Genomic DNA, 22,954 nt, shown 5'->3' with positions numbered 1-22,954 from the left:
TGTTTCTTTCTGGCCAGAATGCCTACAAGGGAACAAAAACTGCTGTAGTTTTTATTTAAAAAAAATTAAAAAATAAAATAATGAAACAAAAAAACAAAGCAAAAATTCAGCATAACCCACTACTCAAAAAAGACTGTCATGGATAATCCATCAAGCCATCTGCTATGATAGAACCTCACTGAAGTCAGTGTAAGTTTTGTCCGTGAGTTTTAAAAGGGGCAAGAATTTCACTCACAACCTTTAGCTAAACCAGCACTATTAAATCAAAGGCAACATGAACACAACCCATAATAGCTGCATCACAAAGGGAAGAGCCACACTACCCTTCTCCTATCCCTTCCTTTCTTCTAAAACTGCATGGAATGCAAGGTAAATGAACTGTTTTCACAGCAAAATGCTGAGCAGGATGGAAACCAGCAATATAATAACATCATTGATTTCCAGCTAATCAGATTTTCAGGAGTCCAGCAGCTAGCCATCAAGTGTTTACAGGCTTCTCTTTTGAAAACAGCTCAAAACGTTTCCCAGAGGAGGAGCACAAAACCAAAGAATCAATAATGCAGGAGCTGTTGGTAGGGACTGTCATCTGCCCAGCCAGGAAGATATTTATTTATAGAAAAGCCTTTGAACAGACCACTACAGTTTAGTGTAGTAATAACAAGTTACAGTGAATTCAAAGAGTAGTAGGGTGTAACACAGCCATGCATTATGTACCCCTCTGTAAATGGTCTCTGAGGAAAAGCCTGTAATTTAGAGAGATTTGAATGGCAAAACCTGGGTCATTGTAACAGATACTTTTTCAGTTATTTTTATGGAGAGGGTGAAAAAGAAATACTGGACTGAAGTAGCCAAGCAGTGCGTGTTTCCATTCAGCTTCATTTTGCTGTGAAACCTCATGAATCCTCTGACCAAATATTTATTGTTCATGGAAGAAAAACATTGCAATATATTCAAATGTGATGTTCCCGTTTAAAGAAAATGTCTGTTCTTCCTGTTTTGGACTCCTTACAGCTCAAAGGAAAAATCTTTTTGAGTGTACCTATTCATTTAAGTTACATTAATGTAATTCAGAGAAAAATGTAGGATTGATATTGTGGGATCTTAGTCGAGCAACAGTGAGATTTCTATACTGTTAGCCAGTATGTGAAGACAATGAGATGCAACCCCTGGGCCAAAGAGCATAAAAACTAAAAAGACAAGACTGACAAAGGAAGAAAGGAAAGATGCACAGAGTGAAATCCTGGCCTCAGTGAAGTCAACTGCCAAACTCATATGAACTTTAATGAAGGAAAGATTTTAGCCAGACAGGAGTGATTTGCCTAAAATTGCATTGCAAGGTGAGTAGACGAGGCAGAAGAACCCAGAATTTCTCACTACTAACCTAGCGTCTTCTGTACTAGATCAAGATGCCCCCCAAACCCAGAGTAAAATCTAAGATCCTGGTCCCACTTGGATCATAGGAGGAGAATATTTTGCTATAGGACATTAGCAGACCAGTATTTAGTGACACTTTTTTTAACTGTATTTACTTCCTGTAACTGCTCTGATTATAACTGAATAAATTAATCTTCACTTGCTATCATACGTTCAGAGATGACAGTATGTGTTGCCCATTTTCAAGTTCTATCTTTAAGCAGCCTGCATTTCTATAAATATGCATGCCCCTAGGTAAGTACCTCAACTCACATGCATAAGATAATATATTTTCAAAACTCTGTTAAATTCAAATTAAGGTTGTAATGGTGAAGGAGAATATCCATAAGCACTGTTTCTGTTAAAAATTAAGAGTATAGGAAGATAGAAGCATTAGAAACACAAAGACATGAGTTAACATTGAGTGATTTAGTACAGTGCTTTCATCCTAAATTAAGTACAGATGTTTATAACATAAAATTTTATGCCCAGGCAACAAAAAAAGAGCATTGGTGGATTTTTACAATCCATTAAGTCTTCTTTCCGTAATTCCATTCCACTGTTTACCACAATCCCACCCATAATTAGAGCAAAACCTATATGATCAATCTCAGTTCTCATATTCTAATTTTCCTGCATATGTAGAACCTCTAGGGAGAGCCGTGGAATTTCTGCCCATATAAGGAAAGCAGAATCTTGTCCTTTGTTTTTACAGGTTAGGTAGATGCACTGAGCAGAAGATTAAAATAAAGTGTGTATATCAGCATTACATTCAATAGCTTCTGCATTTCTTATAGTGATCCCTCCCAGTCCTTCCCTGTGGCTACTGACAGCCCCTGAGTTTCCAAGATGAAAAATCAAAGTCATGACATAGCATGAACATTACATTTTTTCAACCTGAGTCCCTAGTGAAATTAATAATATGTCTGAAGTCACCTTGATTTTTACAAAGCAGGAATCACAGTAGGTATTTAATCACCTAAAATGCCAACATGCAACATTGAATAAGATCAACTAAGAGCTACAACACTCAGTACCTGCATTCCTAACCATTACAATAGTGACAATACATTCAAATGAAGGCTGTCTTAGTTTACTGGGGAGAAGGGTAGGGAGGGGTTTGTTATTTTTGTTTGGGTTTTTTTTTTGCAGGGAGGGTTGTGTTAAGAGCAGTGGCAATGGGTGAGCAAATATTTGCTATTTTGGGCATGAGACTCGTTTATTCTAGGACAGCCTTTCTGGTAGCTGTGTCAAAAGTTTCATAGATTCATCGATTGTAAGGCTGGAAGGGACCTCAGAAGATCATCGGGTCCAGCCCCCTGCACGAAGCAGGAAAGATAACTGGGGTCAAGTGATCCCAGCAAGGTGACCATCCAGTCTCCTCTTGAAGATTTCCAGGGTAGGCGATTGCACTACCTCTGGAGGTAGCTCATTCCACAGTCTGGACACCCTAATTGTGAAGTTGTTTTTCCTGAGGTTAAGCCTGAAACGGTCTTCCATGAGTTTGTGACCATTACTCCTAGATTTCCCCAAGGGTGGGTGCCCTGGTGAATAGTTGTTCACCAAGCCCTTGACGTACACCTCTGATGTAGCAGTAAGCTGCTCCCAAGTCCCCTCTCAGCCTTCTCTTTTTCAGGCAGAAGAGTCCCAGATCCCTCAGCCTTTCCTCATATGGCTTGCCACACAAGTCTCTGATCATATGGGTGGCGCTTCTCTGGACTCTCTCAAGCTTTACCATGTCCTCTTTAAAGTATGGTGCCCAGAACTGGATACAGTACTCCAGCTGCGGTCTCACCAGTGCCGAGTAGAGTGGGAGACCCTTCTTTGGTTTTGCGTCAATTGATGCAGGCTAAGGTATCGTTAGCCTTGCTGGCTACAGCATTGCACTGCTGGCTCATGTCCATACTGTGGTCTTTTATTACCCCCAGGTCCCTTTTATTCATAGTGCTGGTCAGATTGGCATTGCCAAGCCTGTATGTGTACAGGGGATTGTTTGTCCCCAGGTGGAGCACTTTACATTCTTCAATGTTGAACTTCATCTGGTTCCAGTCTGCCCAACTTGCAAGCCTATCTAGGTTTGTCTGCATCTGCAGCCTATCTTCAACTGTGACCTTGCTTCCCCATAACTTGGTGTCATCCATGAACTTGGCCAGTGAGCTCTTTACCACCACATCCAAATCACTGATGAAAATGTTGAATACCACTGGACCAAGCACCAACCTCTGTGGGACACCACTGGTCACTTCCCACCAAGATGATACAGATCCATTCATTGGAACTCTCTGGGTCCTACCTCACAGCCAGCTTCCTACACACCTGTCTCACAGTTAAACCCACAGTCTTCCAATTTTCTCACAAGAACATTATGGGATACCTGATCGAAAGCTTTTTGGAAGTCAAGGTATATAATGTCAACCTCCTCTCTCTTATCCAGGTGGCGAGTCACCTGATTGTAAAAGGTGATGAGGTTGGTAAGACAAGACCTGCCCACAACGAAGCCATGCTGGCTGTCATTCAGAAACTTACCTTCTTCAGGCCTATCACACATAGGCTCCTTAATGAATTTTTCCAGGATTTTCCCTGGGATAGAAGTTATGCTAATTGGCCTATAGTTACCTGGGTCTTCTCTCCTCCCCTTCTTGAAGATGGGCACAACATTGGCCCTCTTCCAGTCCTTGGGGACCTCCCCAAATGCCACAAGTTTTTGAACAGATTCCACCTGACAGCTGCAGGCAAGAGCTGCAGTTCATACCCTCATGGCTGTCTGCCACTCTGGGAACTGAGGGTGTGGGAAAGGAACTACCTGCTGTGCAGCCCTCCCCTACCACGCTCAGCTATGCTGGCAGGGGAGAGAGTTGGGCCATGTTTTTGCAGGAGAGGGACCCACTCAACCCCTCCCCCCCTTGGTTCCTGGTGTAGTGGGCAGCTGCATGGGTCCAAGCTCTGATTCCTGCCTGCAGCTGTTAAGCAGGTGGCAGAGAGGTGGAATAGAGCTGCCCAACACCCCCGCCCCACTGTGCTGGCTCTGGGATGGAGCCACCCCTCCTGCCTGGCCACTGCAGGGAGGTGGGGGAGTGGACCCCCCCACTGCATGGACCCAGGCCAGCCCCTCCCTAGACCCATGCCAACAAGCTGGAGAAGCTGCATGGTGGGGACTCTGCATCCTCCTCCCTACCCCCACTTCCCAGTGCAGTGGACAGCAGTACAGCCCCAGCCCACCCAGACCCGAGCCAGCATAGCAGCAGGAGCTTCCACAATAGGCAGCTCCATTTCCATTTCTCTCCTGCCACAGCCCCTGCTGACAGCCAGGAGCTGGTGGAGGCTGAGGCTCAGGCTACAACAGGCAATCAGAGTGTGCAGCTGCTCAGCTGAGATCAGCATTTTCTGGCAGCCTGCTGTCATGTTGTCTGAGAGTCATGGCAGTCATGCTGTCTGAGAGTCATGCAGCCTGCTGTCCTCAGCCACTGCAAGCCGCCTCTCTGCCCACCCACTCCCCTGAAGGGTGAACATGAGTTATGTTTACTACTGAACTAATCTAGGGTGCTTAGAAAACACCATGAAAAATAGTGCAAATCCACCTTGGGCTTTTTGAAGTGTGTACTTAGCCTCACTCTCTCCCCAGTCTGCCATGTGCCTGACACAGCAGCTACCTGTGCCACGTGGGGCATGCATGCTGTGGGTTAGCCACTCCTGTTGTCTTTAATTTTGCCTCTTTAATTTTGCTCAGGCTGGGTAGAGGGAAGTGGGGAGTGGGACTTAAGAAGTAGATTTGAATGTAAATGAGAAACCAGAGCTGGTATATTTAAGAAAACAGAATGTTGATAATGTGCAGTAAGCAGGACTACAATAATTTAGATAAAATCTAGAAAACGTTGGCTTTACAGATTTTCTTTAGATGACTAATTAGCACCATGGCATAATTTATTGGTATTTAGCATTCGTTTTTATGGCAAGATGACATATTATTCTGATTAACTGTATTTTAAGAAGTTTACCACTGATTCAGTTTCACTTCCACTAATATAGGTTAAATGATAGAAGTGACAAAGAACTGCAGCAACCTAAATTACAATAATGGGACTAAAAGGGAAAAACAGGATATAATTAAGCAAGAGTTCCAGCCATTGTGGGTTGTAGCAGCAGATAATGAACTCCAATGTGAATTACGCACTCTAAACTCAAAGCAGGGCTATCCAGGTCAGTTATATACTCCAGTCCATAATGAGGGGTTCTACTTGTTTCAGAGCATGCTTAATTTTTTTTTTAATATTAGACCTAAATTAATAGCTTTACTCTCATGAGGTAATATGATCTTTTTTAATTATTATTTTAAATGTTACACCATCTGCATATTTCAGTCCAGTCTCTGGCTGAGTTTCTCATGCAGGTCTCTACCAAAACCTACATAACCTCAATATTCCATTTCAATATGACACTGAACAGGCTATGTATACAGTTCTCTTCATTACTTTTAATTACGATTGTTAATTTTAATTAAATTCTTCATACAGCAAAATTAACAACTAATATTAATTGACAATAAATAATCAAAACTGCCCTTAGCCTAATCTTGTATAAATACTAGTATTAAATACGTACATACCCTGATAATAAAAAGATCAAAGGGAATCATTAATAGCTAACATTAATGGAAGTCATTTTACACGGTGGCTTTAAGGAGGGAACAGGGAGGAGCTCTCAGGTGCTGAGGCCAACAGCTGACAGCAGTGTAAGCAGTGAAGGTAAGGCTTGCCTGGGCAGGAAGGTTAGGCTAGCCAGAACCCAGTGCACCACAACCAACAAACAGGGCAGTGTTCTGGGGAGTTTTCCCCACTCACTTTCTTTCTTACCCTTCTTTTACTACAAGTCTGTAGAGTGGAATTACGTGATAGAGGAAGAAGGATTTTTTCAGGAAGTAGAAGCAGAAGAGAAAAATGGAGCTAGTAGGAGAATCAAGAGGATAGCTGGCAGATTTCACAATGCCAAAGCCTCTGCCACCGCTAGTTCTCCCTGTAGCCCTACTATCATCAGGGATGATCCTGCTTTAAGTAGGAGACTGGACTAGATGACCTCATGAGGTCCCTTCCACCCCTGCTTTCCTTTAATCCTATGACATTTAACAGAATATAATTAGGGGGTCTCTGTATATCACATTAGAAGTGCCCCCCACAGCAACTCCTTCAATGTTTTTTTATTTTGCTGCTTGTCCCTCCCACCCGATTGGCAGAGAGGCCTTGCTGGCTGGGCCATTTGCTCCTAATTCCCAGGGAAGCAAAAATCAGTTTCAAATACACTGCAGTTTTTGCTTCTCTGGCAAATGGTCCAGCTGGTGGGACCTCTCCACCAATCAGGGGGAGGGAGGCAAGCAGTGAAATTAAAAGCGTTAAAGGAGCCCCTGCAGGGGTTGCAGCAGGACGGATGACACAGACGTGGCTGGCATACTTTACAGAAATCCCTAACTATAATAGCAGTTCTTAGTAAGGTAGCTGAAATTCTGGAAGTCCACACAAAATCTTCTGTGAGAAACCAGAGGAAAAAATGTGCATATGAAATGTCACCATCACTAATCTGCACCTGGTCAGTGCATAGGTAAATCAGCATTTCCCTGAGTTCTGTCATGGATGTTAAGAGCCAAATGCACTGATATAATCAAGTCTGGCATCTGTGTGGACATGTAACATGTGGCAGGGTTCAACCCAGTATTTCTGGGCTCAATCCCAATCATGTTATGTTAATATTTCAAAAGGATGGCAATTACACTTTATTCTTTGATGGGTTATTCCAAGAGTTAACTGCTCTCCCTTAAAAGCATACACCTTACTGCTAGTTTTAATATGTCAGCTTCCATTCACTAGTCTTCTTATGTTCTTTGATTGCAAGGCTGAAGAGGCCTCTATTATAAGGGAGCCTATTCTCATGTACATAGCTAGACAGAAATCAGTTCTGACTCCTTTTTCCAGGAAGCTCAATAATTTAATGGGGGGGAGGGAGAATGAGACCTCAAAAAGTGGATCCCACATAGGATCAGGTTCAGAAGAACAAGAATTGGTTAATATAGGTAGGTACCACCAATGTCAACATTGTTAGATGAAAATAAGCATTTCATTTTGCAGCTCTTAAAAAATCCAGTTTTTGAACTTTCTATGATTACCCACCAGTATCTGTGTCACCACTGGCTAGTTCCTCCCTTTGTTGGTGCACTCCTGGAACTGTAAGAAAGAGAAGGTGGAGAATATAGGCAGGTGGATTCCATCAATGTTTCTGGCATGCTGTTTTGGGAAATTCAATTCATTAAATTCTTCAGCCATCTCTGGCACATGATCAAGAGCATTAATAAATGCCTGAAAGTTTCAAATTCAATTCTGTTCAGAAAGGGCTCATCAATTTCAAATTGACCACCCGTCTTTCTTCCCAGGAAAGCAGGACTCACTTCTTGGTGATCTGACCTTGCAATTCTGATGTGAAAGAGGCAGAATTAAAGGATGAGAAAAGATTTTTCTGAAATTCTGTTGCCACTCCCAATTGTTCTTTGAAACCCAGGACAATTCAATACTAAAAGTCATTGATTTTCGTTCAGATACGTAACAGCTGTACGCAGGAAAGAACATCCATAGTCTACAGCAAATGCCAGCACGGCATGTTCTTTACTATTACTGGAGTTGATGCTCTTGGTATCTCACCTTTCCAAAGGTTCTTGCCATAAGTAAGGTCCTTAGTCTCAAACAGCATAGCTGAATGGTTACACTGAATTGCTGAGGCTTATTATGATGATACCCAACTGTTCCAGTCCATAAGTGTTCAAGTCTAAGAGAAGACCTTTGGGGCTTGATCCTACTTTCCATCAACTGTAGTAGGAGCAGAGCAGGTCTTTCTGTTTCCATGTTTATTATCTGTCTCCAGCAGTCCATGTAAAGAGTGCAGAAGAGAAAATGAATGGCTACAGTGCAAGTGAGCTTAGCCAGACAGGCCATCCACAATACAAACCCAGATGTCCGTTTTACCTAGAATGCGAAGTTCTCAATGGCCATGTTAACACGACGTGCTGACTGAGCAGTTGTTACTGTGCAGTCATTTAGTACTTGCATACTCAATTATTGGTATTACTGTGCAATAGCATACCCACACAGCTTCATGGCAATGCTGACTGTGCAGTAGCTCATTACTACTATGCAGTAGCTCATTACTACTGTTTAGTAGTATCGTGTCACAATTAATGCCCCGCAATGCTACTGCACAGTAGTAATGAGATACTGCACAGTATTAATGAGCTACTGCACAGTAAACATCTTGTGTAGATGTGGCCAGTGTGTTGGATCCAATCAGGATTATTTTTCAGATCGCTAAAAATCAGAGGCATAAGATGTTTCTTCATTGACAGACTTGAACCACTCCTCAGTAACTGTACATTTATGGACATTGCAGTCAACATTTTTCCAAGATGTTGCAAGATGCAGGGAAACTTCTGGTTATACTGGCAGTGAGGCTTTCCCACCCACCCCTGCCTCCATCCCCCCACAAGAGAAGATGTATGTCAGGCTCTCTTGGCTTGCAGCTGTATGACTATCCTATGTGGGAGTTTTGGGATTTGGGCTCACAGTCATGATCACTGTTCAAGGGATGAGCACTGTCTCTGTGGTTACCTCTTTTTATAACTACCAATAACACATTCGGATTGTGCACTGTGTATGATGTCATCTAACTGCCTCAAAATTTGCTGCTGTTTTTTCCCTTTCCTGGTGGGAAAGTATTTTAATGAATAACCCTTTTGTGGCCCTGGCCCTGCCCCTGCCCTACTGCTCTGTGCAGATGGCAAAAGCAGAATGACTTCTGGCTGATCCTTGTGACAATCCTAGCTTGTAGCCTGACATTTATCCATTTCCCTGCTGCTGTTCCACAGATGGGGGTGCCAGCCACCTCCCACATATATAGTGTAGCTTATTAGCATGTGAACTTATACATTGTCTGGTGACTAATCAGAGGCATTTGGGCTGGCTTTTCAGTGGCCTGTACTCTCTGGGTTTAGGCTATATTTCAAGTGTCCCGTCAGACCATTTTGCTTTTGCAGTGCCAAGCAGCTACAAATTCTGGCCACTTGAGTGGGGCTACTGTACTGGTTCGATGCATGTTCAGTTAACAGATGGTATGAAAATTGCTTATTAGTAGGCCTGCTCAGGTGTGAAGTTTGGAGGCAGTAGTTGCCAGGTATACTTAGACATGTGGGTATACAGGAAACCTTCGCTATTCATGGGTTCAGCATTCACTTTTTCAAATATTTGCGAATGCCGAACCCACATTTTAAATACAATTTAGACACTTACAGGAGCTCCTCGGGAGCTCCGTGCTTGCTGCCACCAGGATCCCACCATTGCTGTGCCCCTCTCCCCCACCCCCGGCTGCCGGGGGCACTGTTCATGAACACAGGCTGTGTTCATGAATGCAGTGCTTTATTTGCGGATTTCGCCATTCATGGGGGATACGAGAAGGTATTCCCCACGAATGGCGAGGGTTGCCTGTATTTTCCTGGCCAAATTTGTATTACATCCCCCATGGCACTGTCAGCTATTGGGACATTCTCAATTCACCTGCACCTGAGTGCAGCCCTCCTTTGCAAGTGCACAGATTCTACTTCTACATACTGTTACAAGTACCACGGCCCAAGTTAGTGTTGAAAACCTTGTGAGAATGGGCAGGAGTTTTTGCTGCTTTTTAAACCTTATGGCTAGAGCCCATATAGAAGAGACCAGGCATGACTAATACTGCCATTGGTATTAGGTTTCCTAGAGCACAGTACAGCTGAGCTTGTTGGAAGGACAGGCTGCACCTCAATAAAGAGCAAAAATCATTCCTGTTGCAATACATGTTCTATGGAAGCACCCAAACAAGTCCTGAGTCAGCTTGCCAACTTCCATCATTCACAGCTGCATGTCTGTACTCCCATTCCCTTCAGCGCACACACATTGTAGGAAGTAATCTTAAACCTTTCTTTTAAGCCTAAATCTATCTCAAACAAAAACATAGGAATTGTGTGGGGTTTTGTAATTAGATGCTCTGCTAGATCATATGGAAGTAGTGCTGGAAAAACATTAAACTGATCTGTCCTATTAGTTAAGAAAATTCCAGACACTTTATTGAGTTGAGGCTAAAGTCACCGTTTATTCTCCATCAAGACCTGTTATTTCGTAACAAGTTGATTAGTCATCTGGCAACCACACATTGCAGTCTCATCATCCACTGAATGCAATTGGCAGAAAAACCAAAATGTGTCTCCTGTACATGGAAACTTTTCAAGCCTGAAAGTTGTTTCCAAAAATAACAAGAAAGAGAAAAGAAACATAGATTTACCAAGTACCAAACTCAGAACTAAAAAAAGTGTGGGTGGAAATGCATTACATATGGTAGTTTGTAAATTCTTCTCACTCACTCAGTCTTTCTCTCTCTCTCTCTCTGCATCTTGATTGGTGTTATGCTTTATTAGGCTCTTCTGAAAAAATAGGTGGGATTAATTTGCAATAATGAATAAGTAGTAAGTATACTGCCTGGGTCTTTACCACAAAAACAGTTGTTACATTTGTCAATCAATGTAATTCAGCCAAGAGAATGCAAGTTAAATACTAAGGCATTTGGAAACCATATGAATATTGTAGCACAGTAATTATATATATGCCAGCCACTGGAATGTGGAATATCAATACACTGTATATGCTTAGCTTTTTTAAAGATAGTTAAAAATAGACTTCTACACATGTGTGTCAACCAAATGAGATTTTTAAAGTAAGCAAATAAAGGCCATTTGTCTCTTAAATGTTGCCTTGTGATTTTCTGATCCTCAGAAGTTGAGTTCTCTGTTCAAAGACCAAATAAAAATATAGGATTTTCCCATTCTGATTCATAAACTTTAATAAACTTTGTGAACAAATTAAATAACACTCATGCTATTTTATTATTCTCTACTTTGGTTCCAACAGTACAGTTTATTGTATCTTTAAAATATTGTAAAATGCCAAATTACATCAACAGGAAAAATATATCAAATTCCCTAAACAAATCAAAAGACCAAATCTCCAGATTTAAAATATTTTGTTGCCCAGAACATTATTCCTTGGAACAAGTAGATCTAGTTTGGATCAGGTTTACTAGAAACTACTTATAAACAAAATAACTTACAAAACAAAACACATGATCTAGACAGATCTAGGAAATTCTGTCTCTTAATATTTTCACTAGGGTGAAGAAATGTTTAATTTATCCTAACAAGACATACTAAACTGTCTGCTTAATATAGCAAGATCTTAGTAAATCCACTGCTTGTTGTTCTAAAGAAAAATGATCTTTCACAATAACTACTGCAAAGCTAAACTGCAAATTTATCTTATTTTTTAAAAATGTTAGGAAGTGCTGTGTGCCAGCTACAGAACACAATTTATACTCACTAGGAGATCAGTTATAACACTGCACTTAAATTTTATCTGAACTTTTTTGTCCTTTCACCTTTACCTATTCTATTCTAGCTCTTTTATTTGCATTGGTAGAAACAGTTTCTCTCATCATTTTTTCCAAAGGCTAAGCACAATTAATATCAATTCTGAACCAAGAAAGGACAAGTGAAAACACAAAATTCACTGATCCAACAAACAGGTTGAGTTATAAACTTGGCAAAAATGAGATCAGGTGTAAGTAGGTGCAGTCTTAGTCAAATTCTGTAATGAAATAAACTTTATCAGCAGTGTGTAGATCAGAGGAAAAGGTATGGGTGCATAAGCTGGTTACTGTAAAGCAAGCTAGGATGTGAATTCACAGGATTTTAGCTCTTCTGAGTAAGTGCCTGTGTTCATACTCTTGTCCCACACTGGGCATGTCTACATGTGCAAAAATGCAAAGCAATAAACTCCAGAATTTATTGCTCTGGAGTTTATTGTTCCTGGGCATGCTGTTTGAACATGTATCTGGGACTACAGCATGTTGAGCCATATCAGAGGAGCCCCAGATGAAATGAAATGAAAGGCTTTGAAACAGCTTCAAAACAAAATGAGGGCAGTCAAAACGTTTAGAAAGTTTAGAAATGTTTTGAGTTTCGAAGCTGGGCTTGCTTGCAGGGAAACAGAATACTAAGGAGAGGGAGGGGAAGGAGGAAGGAAGGACAGCTCTGATATTGACATGTGTAGCTGGCCAGTGACTGTGATCCTTCCCTGAGGTCCCTTCCAATCCCAGTGCTCTGGGGGAGGGACAGAAAACCAGCATAAAAACCAGCATTGTTTGACCTGAGCTTTCTCTATTCCTTGGGGTCAGTTACTGAGCTGTGTCTTCCAACAGCTCAGTAGCAGCAGAGAAAGGGTATCACTTCCTACTTGCTAGCCTGGTACTAGCAAGTGGGATTCAATGCTTTTTGCTTTCTATACCCTTTTATTATTATAGTCATTCATTCCTTTCAATTTATCCCTCCCCCCAAATCCTCTTTTTGTTTTTGTTAGTCTATTTTGATTCTTTTCCCCCAGAAAAGAAATCTGTGCTTTTTCTCACAGCGTGCATTCCATTCACTGTGCAGGAAAACACAGTATACATTGCATATTATAATATAGAATTTATTCAGGAACACATACTACATACATTTATATATTTTATTTATTACATAAATTTATATATTTTATTACATAAATACATACATACAATTATCTATATATATTAAATAAATACAGATTACATTACAGAAGAACACAGATTTTCCAGCACACCAAACACACTATGAAGCGTGCTGGAAAGGCAGCTGGCAAACCCTCAGGGAGCGGCAGATGAGGGGGTAGAAGGAGAGATGTAAGTTCCACCCCCACCCCCCCGCACAACTGAGATGCAGCCTCTATCCTACAAGTAGTAGACATGAGGCTTCTAGTTCTACTAGCAGCAGGGAGGGGGGAGCAGTGCCACTGCCTGAGTCTGCATCCCTTCCAAGAGCACCAGCCATAACCCTTTCCCCACCACCACCATGACAACAAGTAGCACCAGCATGACAGTCTCCTCCACCCCCATTTCAATTCAAATCCTAAGCCTTCCGACAGAGGAAGAGCTGGAGCTGGATGTGGATCTGAGTGCCATAGCAAGGGAAATTCTGGGGAAGGAGAGGGAATCATCTGATCATTTGAGTTTGTGGTCCGCACCACTCAAGTTTCCCCTACAGCCAGGTCTCCTTCCCAAGAAGGCACTTCAGAGGAGATTGTGGTAGAGGTTGTGGAGTCAAGTGACTCAGCTGAGTCCACTTCTCCTGTAGTTGTGCCTCTGCCTGCTGAGGAGTGGGAAAAGGCAGCATCCACACATGCACCCACATCCCCAGAAATGAGCAGATAGCGTGGTCTGGGATCATTTTGATCTGGCAGATGATCCCACTTATGCTATCTGCCTATACTGCCGAGCCAAAACCAGCTAGGGCAAGGGAACAAAACACATGAGTACCACGGAGATCCTGATGCATCTCTGCAGGCACCACCACCTTGTCCTTGTTCCTCCACAGCCTGGCAACAGTGGGAGCATGCCCAAAAACAAGTCCATCCCTCTCTCACTCCAAAGTCCCTATTCTCCCAAGGTAGAGGCAGGCCACTCTGGAACAGTGGGGAAAAGGCAGACAGAAAGGGGGGCACATTGCAAAGGCAAGTGAGTTCACCCAGAGCATTGGGGAGATGCTTGCTGTGGATGGCCAGTCCTTTGCTTTAGTTGAGTGGCCAGGGTTCAGGTGGCTCATGGCTCTTGTGGCCCCATTTTACCAAGTGCCTGCATGCACCACCTTCAGCAGAACAGTGGTACCCTCCCTGTATGAGGCATGCAGGGATTACTTGAGGGAGGAGCTGCACAAGGCAGGTCTGCAGGTGACCTTACACTTCACCTCAGACATTGGGAGCAGCCAGGATGGAGATCAAGCCTACCTTTCCCTCACAAGGCACTGGTGCAACCACTCAGGCCATCGATGGGTTCTCCTTCAAGCCAAGGTGATAGGTTAGTCCCACACAGCAACAGAGATCATGGGGGCCATGAACCACTTGGTGCAGGAGTGGGTCTTTGGGCAGGGCGAGCTCACCCATGGGTTCATGGTCACTGACAATAGGGCCAATATGGTCAAGGCGGTTCATGATGCCAACTTTGTTGGCATCCACTGTGTGGCACACAAGTTCCACCTCATTGTCAGGCATGCCTTGGAGGGGGAAAGGGCTGCAGGTGACAGCACCAGCACCACCAGCAAGTTCATTTCCAAATGCAGGAAGGTGGCAGGCTACTTCCACTGGAGCATCAAGGGGGACAAGATGCTGTGGGACATATGGGCAGAGCTGAACATCCTGCATCACAAAATCATGCAGGATGTGGAGACTCAGTGGAACTCCACATACCTGATGCTCAAGAGGCTGGTGGAGCAACAGAAGGCCATCCATAAGATGGCCTTGCTTGGGGAAATTGGGATCAGCGGCCCCCTTAACAGACCTAAGTGGGATACCATCTCACAGATCCTGGTGGTCCTCAAGCCCTTCCTCAAAGCCACTGAGACACTCAGAGCCTGCAATGCCCTCCTTAGCCAGCTGATCCCTGTAGTGATGGAACTTCAGAACCAAATGGAGAAATTCCAGGGGATCAACATTCCTGGTTGGAGCAAGATGCTGTCACCAGAAATGCAGGCACTGGTGAGGTGGCTGAAGGAGGGCATCAGGAAATAGATTTATCCCTTGTAGTCCAATACAGTCCATGTGCTGGCTGCCATGTATGACCTGAGAGTGAAGGGGAGTGTCAGTGTATACAGCAGCAAAACCCTGGATCAGTGGACAGTGGTGCTGGTGAAGAGAGTCAGAGAGGCAGGGGAACGTGGAAGAGGGGGACCCATTGTCCCAGGCCAGCACACCAGCCAGTGTCCTCCACCACAGGCACTGCCAATGTGGGCCAACAGCATGGCTTCCATGGTGGGGTCCAGAGGCACCAGACCCCACCATCAGACAGGTATGCAACCACCAAGACTTAAGCGCTATCTCGCCAAGGACATGGAGCCACTGCTTTGCAACCCCTTGGCCTATTGGGCAAGCCACAGCCAGATGTGGCTGAATCTGGCCACAGTTTCCTGGGAACACCTGTCCTGGAGGAGCAGCTGGTGTTCCTGAAGGTGAACCTCCCACTCCTGGGGTTCCCTAAGCTCCAGGTGCAGATAGAGTGAATGCCACCCTTTTCACTCCATCCGCACTTCCTTCTTTTTTACCCTTGGGTTTCACAACCATTTAGTGCCCCACTCTCAGAGATGGAGGGGGCAGTCACTGTATCACCAGCTAGCAGGGGAAGAACACGTTCCTGCTGAGCTCCCATGCCAGAATGAATTTGGAGGTATATACAGGGGCTGTAGGGAAGGAGAAGGCCCCAGGTCCTGGGCATGACCACTAAAACTGCACCCTGCCAGGGTTGGGAGGCCTGGTGGGACTGCCGGCAGCATGGCAGACCCAGGAAATGCCAGGACCGAGGATCTCCCTGGTGAAAGGTGGGTAGGAGGTGCCTTATAACTTCCAGCCACCACATGCACACACAGTCCTGGCTTGGGAAAGCCCAGACCCAACACATCTTTGACAGGCCTGAGGCTTGCTGGCTGCAGTGGAGTTGTGAGGCTCCAGGTGAGCTCAGCTTATCTGCCTGGGATGTCACCTTTCAGGCTGAAAAACCCTTTGTCATGCTGAGAAAGCACCTGCAGGTGGTATGTGTTCTCTTCCTGGGTGGAAGAAATGGTAAAGAAGCCAGAGTCATGGAAAATGGAAATGGAGGCATCAGGAGGTGAGGGACAGGCTGGGGGGAAGTGGGGGAGCTGTAGCAGGTAAAAGTGGAGAGGTACCTGGGGAGTCAGATGTCTATCAGGTTGTAGTGTCAGAATTCCAATGTCTATATTGAGCCCATGAGTTTCTGTACCTAGGAGGTTGATGAAGTGCAGTTCATAGGCTCATTTGTGAAAAGTGGTTTGTAAATCCTTAGACCAATACAGCTACAACCTACACCCCTAACACCTGTCCCTGGTCAGCTGACCAAAAGGATGCAGTGCCCTCGGCACATCTAAGCCCCAGGGCTGAGGCTGACAGGGAGAGTTCTCTGGCAGCAGCTGGAGAAGAAGCTCCTGAAGGGAAGGAAAGAAAGTCTCTGTGACAGTTTGTCTGCCTGAGATGCTGTGCTGTGCTGCTTACTTACCTGTTGTTATTTGAAGTGGTAGACTGGACTGAGGCTGTAGGGGAGGAGAAGACCTCATTGGGGCATGCTACCATGTTGTGTAGAGGCCACAGCGTCAGTGAGGGCGCACCTTAACACACACACAAAGTCACATTACAAGTTTTGCTTGTCATCACCTTGATTTGCAGTTTCCAAGAAACCCCTGCACCTATCTCCTTCAAAGTTAGCAGGTTTTATGGCCTCAGCAGAGGCTACCATACTTGCTGTTTTTATTCAAATAAGGCAATAAATAACAAAGTTATAGACATTTTTGTGTTTCCCCATTATAGCCTATGGGTGAAATGTTGCAACATGTCGAAACAGTGAAATAGTTTCGACAAAACAAAATGGAACAGTGCTTCAAAACAAACTGAAATAACAAAATGAAACACTGTCCCTTCAAAATGGTGAAATGGAAGTCAAAACAAAATGGTGCTGTTTCGCACAACTAGGGCATGAGGGTGCTTTAATGCAGGGTTAGCCAGCAAGCATCTCCTGCACTGAAGTGCCCTCATGCCCCAGCCAACTGGGGCAGTGTCTCTGCATGCAATGCTGCAAAGTAAAAAAACTCTGCGGCAGGATAGTACTTGTAAACTTTAAATACAAGTACTATCCTGCTGCAGAGTGAATTAGTTTACTGCAGCCTAATAGGAGTACATATATAGATGCACAACATTTACTGTGGAGCCAACTAATCTACTCCATAGTAAATGTTTCATGTAGACATGCCCATTCAGTGCTAGTTAGCTGGCTTTCAATGTGTACATCTACATGTGCAATTAATTCAAAGCAATAAACTCTGAAGCAGTTTGTGCCAGAGTAAACTACTCCTAGGCACAGCATCTATACATGTACCCAGGACAACAGCAATCTGAGCCATGGGGGAGCAGGATCGGCTTGGCAGGAGGCACTGAGGGCCAGCCCTGGGGGGTGGCATCAGGCAGTGGAGCAGTTGGCTGGGGCATGAGGGTGCTGAAACTGCAGAACTGTGTGTCTAGGCCACGGACAGGAATCTGGTCCCCTGCTGGCTGGGCTAACTATGCGCAATTTACACACACAGTTAGCATTTATATGTGCCTTTAATCACAGTTAATCTGTGTTCCTATATTATTGTTTAGGATGAACAATATCTATTTTTTCCTAAATAAGATTCTCGATTTACCAGTGGCAGAAGAAACAGTTAACACAAAAGGTGGATACATCCTCCTCTTTCTTACTGCTTTTTGTGATGTAGTCTTCAAGGTAAGATGATAGCACGTTACAAAAAAAAATCTCAACATTTTTTCCTGGGGATTAGAACTGAGTGGAAAACAATGACACTTAAGCAACTAGGTCCACTTATGCACCTAAAGAGGTGGAAGAAGAGTCCAATTTTCAGAGCCATCAAACTCTGAAACTCCAGGTCAAGTCAATGTCTAACAAATAAACACTACTGAAAATCGGATCATATCTCTCACTAGTTGGGGACCCAAAGTTTTCATGAACTCTCAAACATTCATGCTGTAGCACTCGGGTGCTCCAATTTCCCCATTGGTCAAGTGAGTACAATACTTACCTAGTCTCACAAGAATGCAGTTGAGTCTTAGTGGACACTAATAAATGCTTGAGGTCATCAGACTAATGATAGAAAATATTCTTTTCTGGAGCATCTTATTAATTTCCAAAACAGCACAATAATAAGGAAGTTTATCCCAGGGACTTGTGGACCAGTTCAGACATTCGCATACATTATATGTGTAGTATCTACTACTAAAATATCCTGAAATGCTTTTACTATACTGTACTACAGGTACAGATATAGACAGTGCCCCTACAGCTCTCACAAGTTCAGCATACCAGTGGTTCACAACCTTTGAGACATCAGAGAGTAAAGATGCAAGTAGGCAGCTAGGAGCTTAGCTAAAACTAAAACTCAACTGCCACTCCCTTCCTGAACCATTTTCCTAAAGTGCAAGTAAATGCTTTGAGGTGCAAAACAGTCTGGCTACAATTTTCCCATTATTTTTCATTTTTGCATGAGTGTCCTTCTGGGTTCCAGCTGGGACTAAAAGTAGAAATACCAAAGTACCATATGAAAAGTTGTTTTTTCAGTATTTCTTTGCTGACATGAAGTAGAAAGTTTCAGAAGTCTCATGAGAGCACCTGTTTTTATAAGATTCTATGCCCAGTTTTTCAGATAAGCAACTATTTTATATCAGAAGCCTTTTGAGGTTTGTCCAATTGTCTATAACTACTTGGGTCAGAATTTATTTCCCATTATTTTCATTGAAATATTGTTTTGGTGGAACGCTTCCAACCTGCTTTAACAAATGTTCTAAAGTCTCTTACCATTGCTATATATTCGATAGCTAGGAATTGAGCTAAATCACCTTATATTATTGAATAATGGGGAAAAACTATAAACAAACTCAATACGGTAGAAATGTATAATCTACATATTTGTTCTGGTGGGATTGTACAGGAAATTATTAACATAAATAGGAGGATGAAGAGAAATCCATGCTAGGTTGAACTCCTGCAGAAGTGCTTGCTGTTTCATTTATGTATTTATTTAAATCAGGCACAGAGGTTAGAAGCTGCCTACAATTTCGCTTCCTTATATCGATAGTCTTCTTTTCACAATACAATTGTTGCTTTACACCAGCATGCTGTAGCTCTCTTTAACAGATGTGATATTTACTGCATATCAAATGACTGACCATGTTCTTGTCACAAACATCAAATGCTTCAGTTTGAAAGCTATCGTACTCTCATGTAGGAAACAGGTGTTCACTTAAGATATATTACAGCCACTCTCCACCCAAAACCTATCTTCACACTTCTGCAATCAGAGATATGTGGCTCTTTAGTGGTTTCTCCAGGTGAGGGAACACCTTTCTCAAACAGGCAGTTTATTTTTTGATAGGACAGAGAAAGGCTTCATTTACTGTTTGATGCTATTACAATGCATGTACATAGTTTCCATAACAGGATAGGAAAAGCAAGCCAAGTCTTCTGCGGAGGATCTTAGTGATCTCCAGGATACAGGAACACACCTTTGGTAAGTTTAAAATGACTCATTATTTTAGTGATGTCACAAAACCTTTCGTTAACATTGGACAAATGATAGAAAGAGTTCACTACAGTACAGTCACTTCTTGGATCCCACGCCTGACTGAGCATGTCTGGTTTACTACCTGCAAGATATTTTTTTCCAATAAAGCAATTACTTTTAGAACATGTATAAAGATTACATTTTTATTAGGACAAAGGGAAAAATCATCCTTAAAACAAAGTTGTATAGCATATGAACAGAATACAAAGCAAGGAAAGTCAAAATCAGAACTACTATCCCATCTTCAAGTCACTTAAGTGTGTCTGCTGCTGCTCATCCTGGAGATCAGTTTGCTAGTGGTTATAAGAGCTAGGTACAGATGTTATACCTATCACACATTAATTGCCCAGAAAGCACTCTAAAGCCATAACTGAACAGATGTTCACGGCTTTTATAGCACCTTAAAAATGGCAGATCATGTTCTAAGTTAACCCTCAATGGATGAGGTATTAAACTAAAGTGCTTTCTGTTAGAGCGCTTTATTGAACCTCTGTGGCAGGTCCCATCAAGGGTTAACAGAGCACGATTGCCACCATCTGCATTACAGGGCTGTGCTGTAGCTTAGGGCAGAACTCATTTACTCTGCCTGAGTGCCAGGCTTGCGCAGTCCCCCCAGCTCTCAGTGACCTGAGCCAGTGACATCCTCTGCTCCCAGCCCCATCTCCTCCCTCCAGCCAGCTATGAGCTACAGCCTGGCAGAAGAGGAGGAAGGGAAGCAGGGGGTCTCTGCCCTGCAACCAGTGCAGCCCCACAGCATGCCACTTCCTGGTGGGAGGGGATGCAGGGTAGGGCTACCATATGTCTGGATTTTCCCAGAAGTCCTCTTTTTTGGCCCCCTATGCTGAGTCCGGGTGGGTGTTTAAAATAAGAGCAAAATGTCCAGGTTTTTTGATGTTCCTCTGCCCTCCTGGGCCAGCTGTTTGTAGCTGAGAGCAGCGGGCAAGGTGATTGGCTGCTGGGAAATCACATGACCCCAATAGCCAATCACCTTGCAGTACAGCACAGGAGTAGCAAAAAACGACCAGAGGGAGGGATGGAGAGTAAGAGAGCAATGTGGGAGCTACTTGGGCAGCAGGGCTGGGGAGTAGGGGGCTGAGGGTCGGGAGTCAGGGCCACCGGCAGGGCTGGGGGCTGGAGGCTGTGGTCAGGGGTGAGGGGCATCAACAGAGTTTGAGGGGGCACGGGCCATGGGCCACAGATTGGGGGCAAAAGGCACTGCCTGAGCTGCTGGGGGGATGCAGGTCAAGGGTGAGGGGCACAAGCAGGGCTGGAGGCAGGGCAGGGGGCTGCAGGTCTGGAGTGAGGGGCATGGGGAATGGGATAGGTGACTGTGGGTTGGGTGTACAGGGTACTGGCAGCACCAGGGGGCTGTGGGTTGGGAGTAAGGGGAACCATCAAAGGGTGGGGGGAAGGGTACTGCTGTTTGGGAGTGAGTGGCACTATCAGTGCTGGGGTCAGTGGGTCCAGAGTGATGGGCACCAGCGGGGTTGGGTGAGAGGGGTATGTGGCTTGTCAGTGATGGGCAGCAGAGTGTCTTCAGACATCATTACTCCTTTCATGTGGGTTTGGAAGTGAAAGAAATGGAGAAGAGGTAAGGAGAGAAAGCAACTGTTTATAAAAATAAAAAAGGCCCAGTGATTCCTCTTCCCAGCCAAGCAAGGGATCTGCTGTACACAAAGCACATACAGCTGGAAGAGGGGGGAGTCAGGCTGACCAGCATCCTCCTCTACCCCTGCTTCACACATAGCAGGGGCAGTTCAGCTCCCCACTCTCCCAGCCACATGGACTGAGGACCTCGCACATGTAACATTTATAGTACAACAGCATCTATCTGCTCTGGAGCAACCACTCCCATTATATTTGATCAATACACTGAATTAATAGGAACCTTGAATCAACAGGGCACTCAAACCTTTATTAGCCTACCATAGTCCCTGGACAAAGGGCCTATCTGACATGAAGGAAAGTATGTAAATAAGACAGAATGACCACACCCTTTGCTTGTAGGGCCACAGACGCATGTAAATGAAAACAGGCTTAAATGTGCAACAGAATACAACTTCTTCTGTACACCTAATAAACCTGGATTAAGAATAAAGAAAAATGTTTGAAGAGTTACGTTTACATTCTTTTGACCAATTTATGATCCTATCATTCACTCTTCTTAAAATACTCCCACAGTTTTCCTGACTGAAACAAATATCCAAATAACTTAGCAGGCTTCCCTTGTTTATGTAGCAGGCTTACCTTTTAGAGCTTGAGTTGAGACCCAGGCTTGTGATCCTGCTGTTTTGATTGGTGGGGCCCATCCACCAATCAGGAGGCAGCAAGAAAAATACCATCATGCCCCTTTCCTGAGGGGAGGGGGAGAAGAGCTCCCCCAGACCTGATTGAAGACTGCAAACTTTCAAGTCTGGAAGACTTCAGGGGAGGAGCCCTGGAGTGTATAAAAGGAGATGCGTGCCCAGCTCGAGGGGCAGATGCATCAGGGACAGAAAAGAGAGAAGAGCGGGGCCTAAAAGAGCTGAAGAGAGCTGCTCAGAAGGGAGAAGCAGTAGCCCAGGAAGAGCCCCTGAAGACTTCTATCAGTGGGGAGCATGGCACAGCTCCAGTTTTTAGGCCCTTGGTGCGCAGCACAGTGCACGACATCCAGACCCTGGGAGCTGCATGAGGCAGCTCGGGTCTGCAACCTCTAGCATGCAGCCAGAGACACAGTGCACAGGCCGGTGCACAGAACAGGATCTTTGGAGCCCCTGGGGCAGCTCAGGTCCTCAACCCCCAGAACAAGGCTGGGAGCTCAGTACAGGAGGAGCTGCATGGAGGGTGAGAGACCCTGGGAACCACTTGAGGTGGCTCGGGTCTACAGGTGCTAACATGAGGCAGCAGCTCAGTGCAGATGATGCTGGCCAGAGGGTCTGGGAACAGACTGAGCCCTGGTGCTGCACAAGGCTGTCCAGGACTCCAACCCCTAGCACAAGGCAAAGCGCCCACTACACACAGCAGTGCACGTGGCCCTAAGCCAGGACGGCAGCAGCAGAGTCAGGTGGCAGGAAAACCCGGCAGGGAACAGAGCTTGACCTGGAAAACAAAAAGCAACCCTCCAGGACTGTGGAGTAGTAAGTTACACTGGAGAGAGTGTCCCCACAGAGGAGGGACCCCCCGAGGGTTGCGGAGGGGCACCATGGGAGCTGGTCCTGGGTGATAGTGGGGGAGCTTAGGAGTCTTTGGGGTCTTCCTCTCCTTTTT

Source organism: Gavialis gangeticus, unplaced genomic scaffold, assembly GCF_001723915.1.
Source record: "Gavialis gangeticus isolate Ggan-Ray unplaced genomic scaffold, GavGan_comp1, whole genome shotgun sequence".
NCBI lineage: Eukaryota > Metazoa > Chordata > Crocodylia > Gavialidae > Gavialis > Gavialis gangeticus.
Note: the sequence above shows the minus strand (reverse complement) of the source record.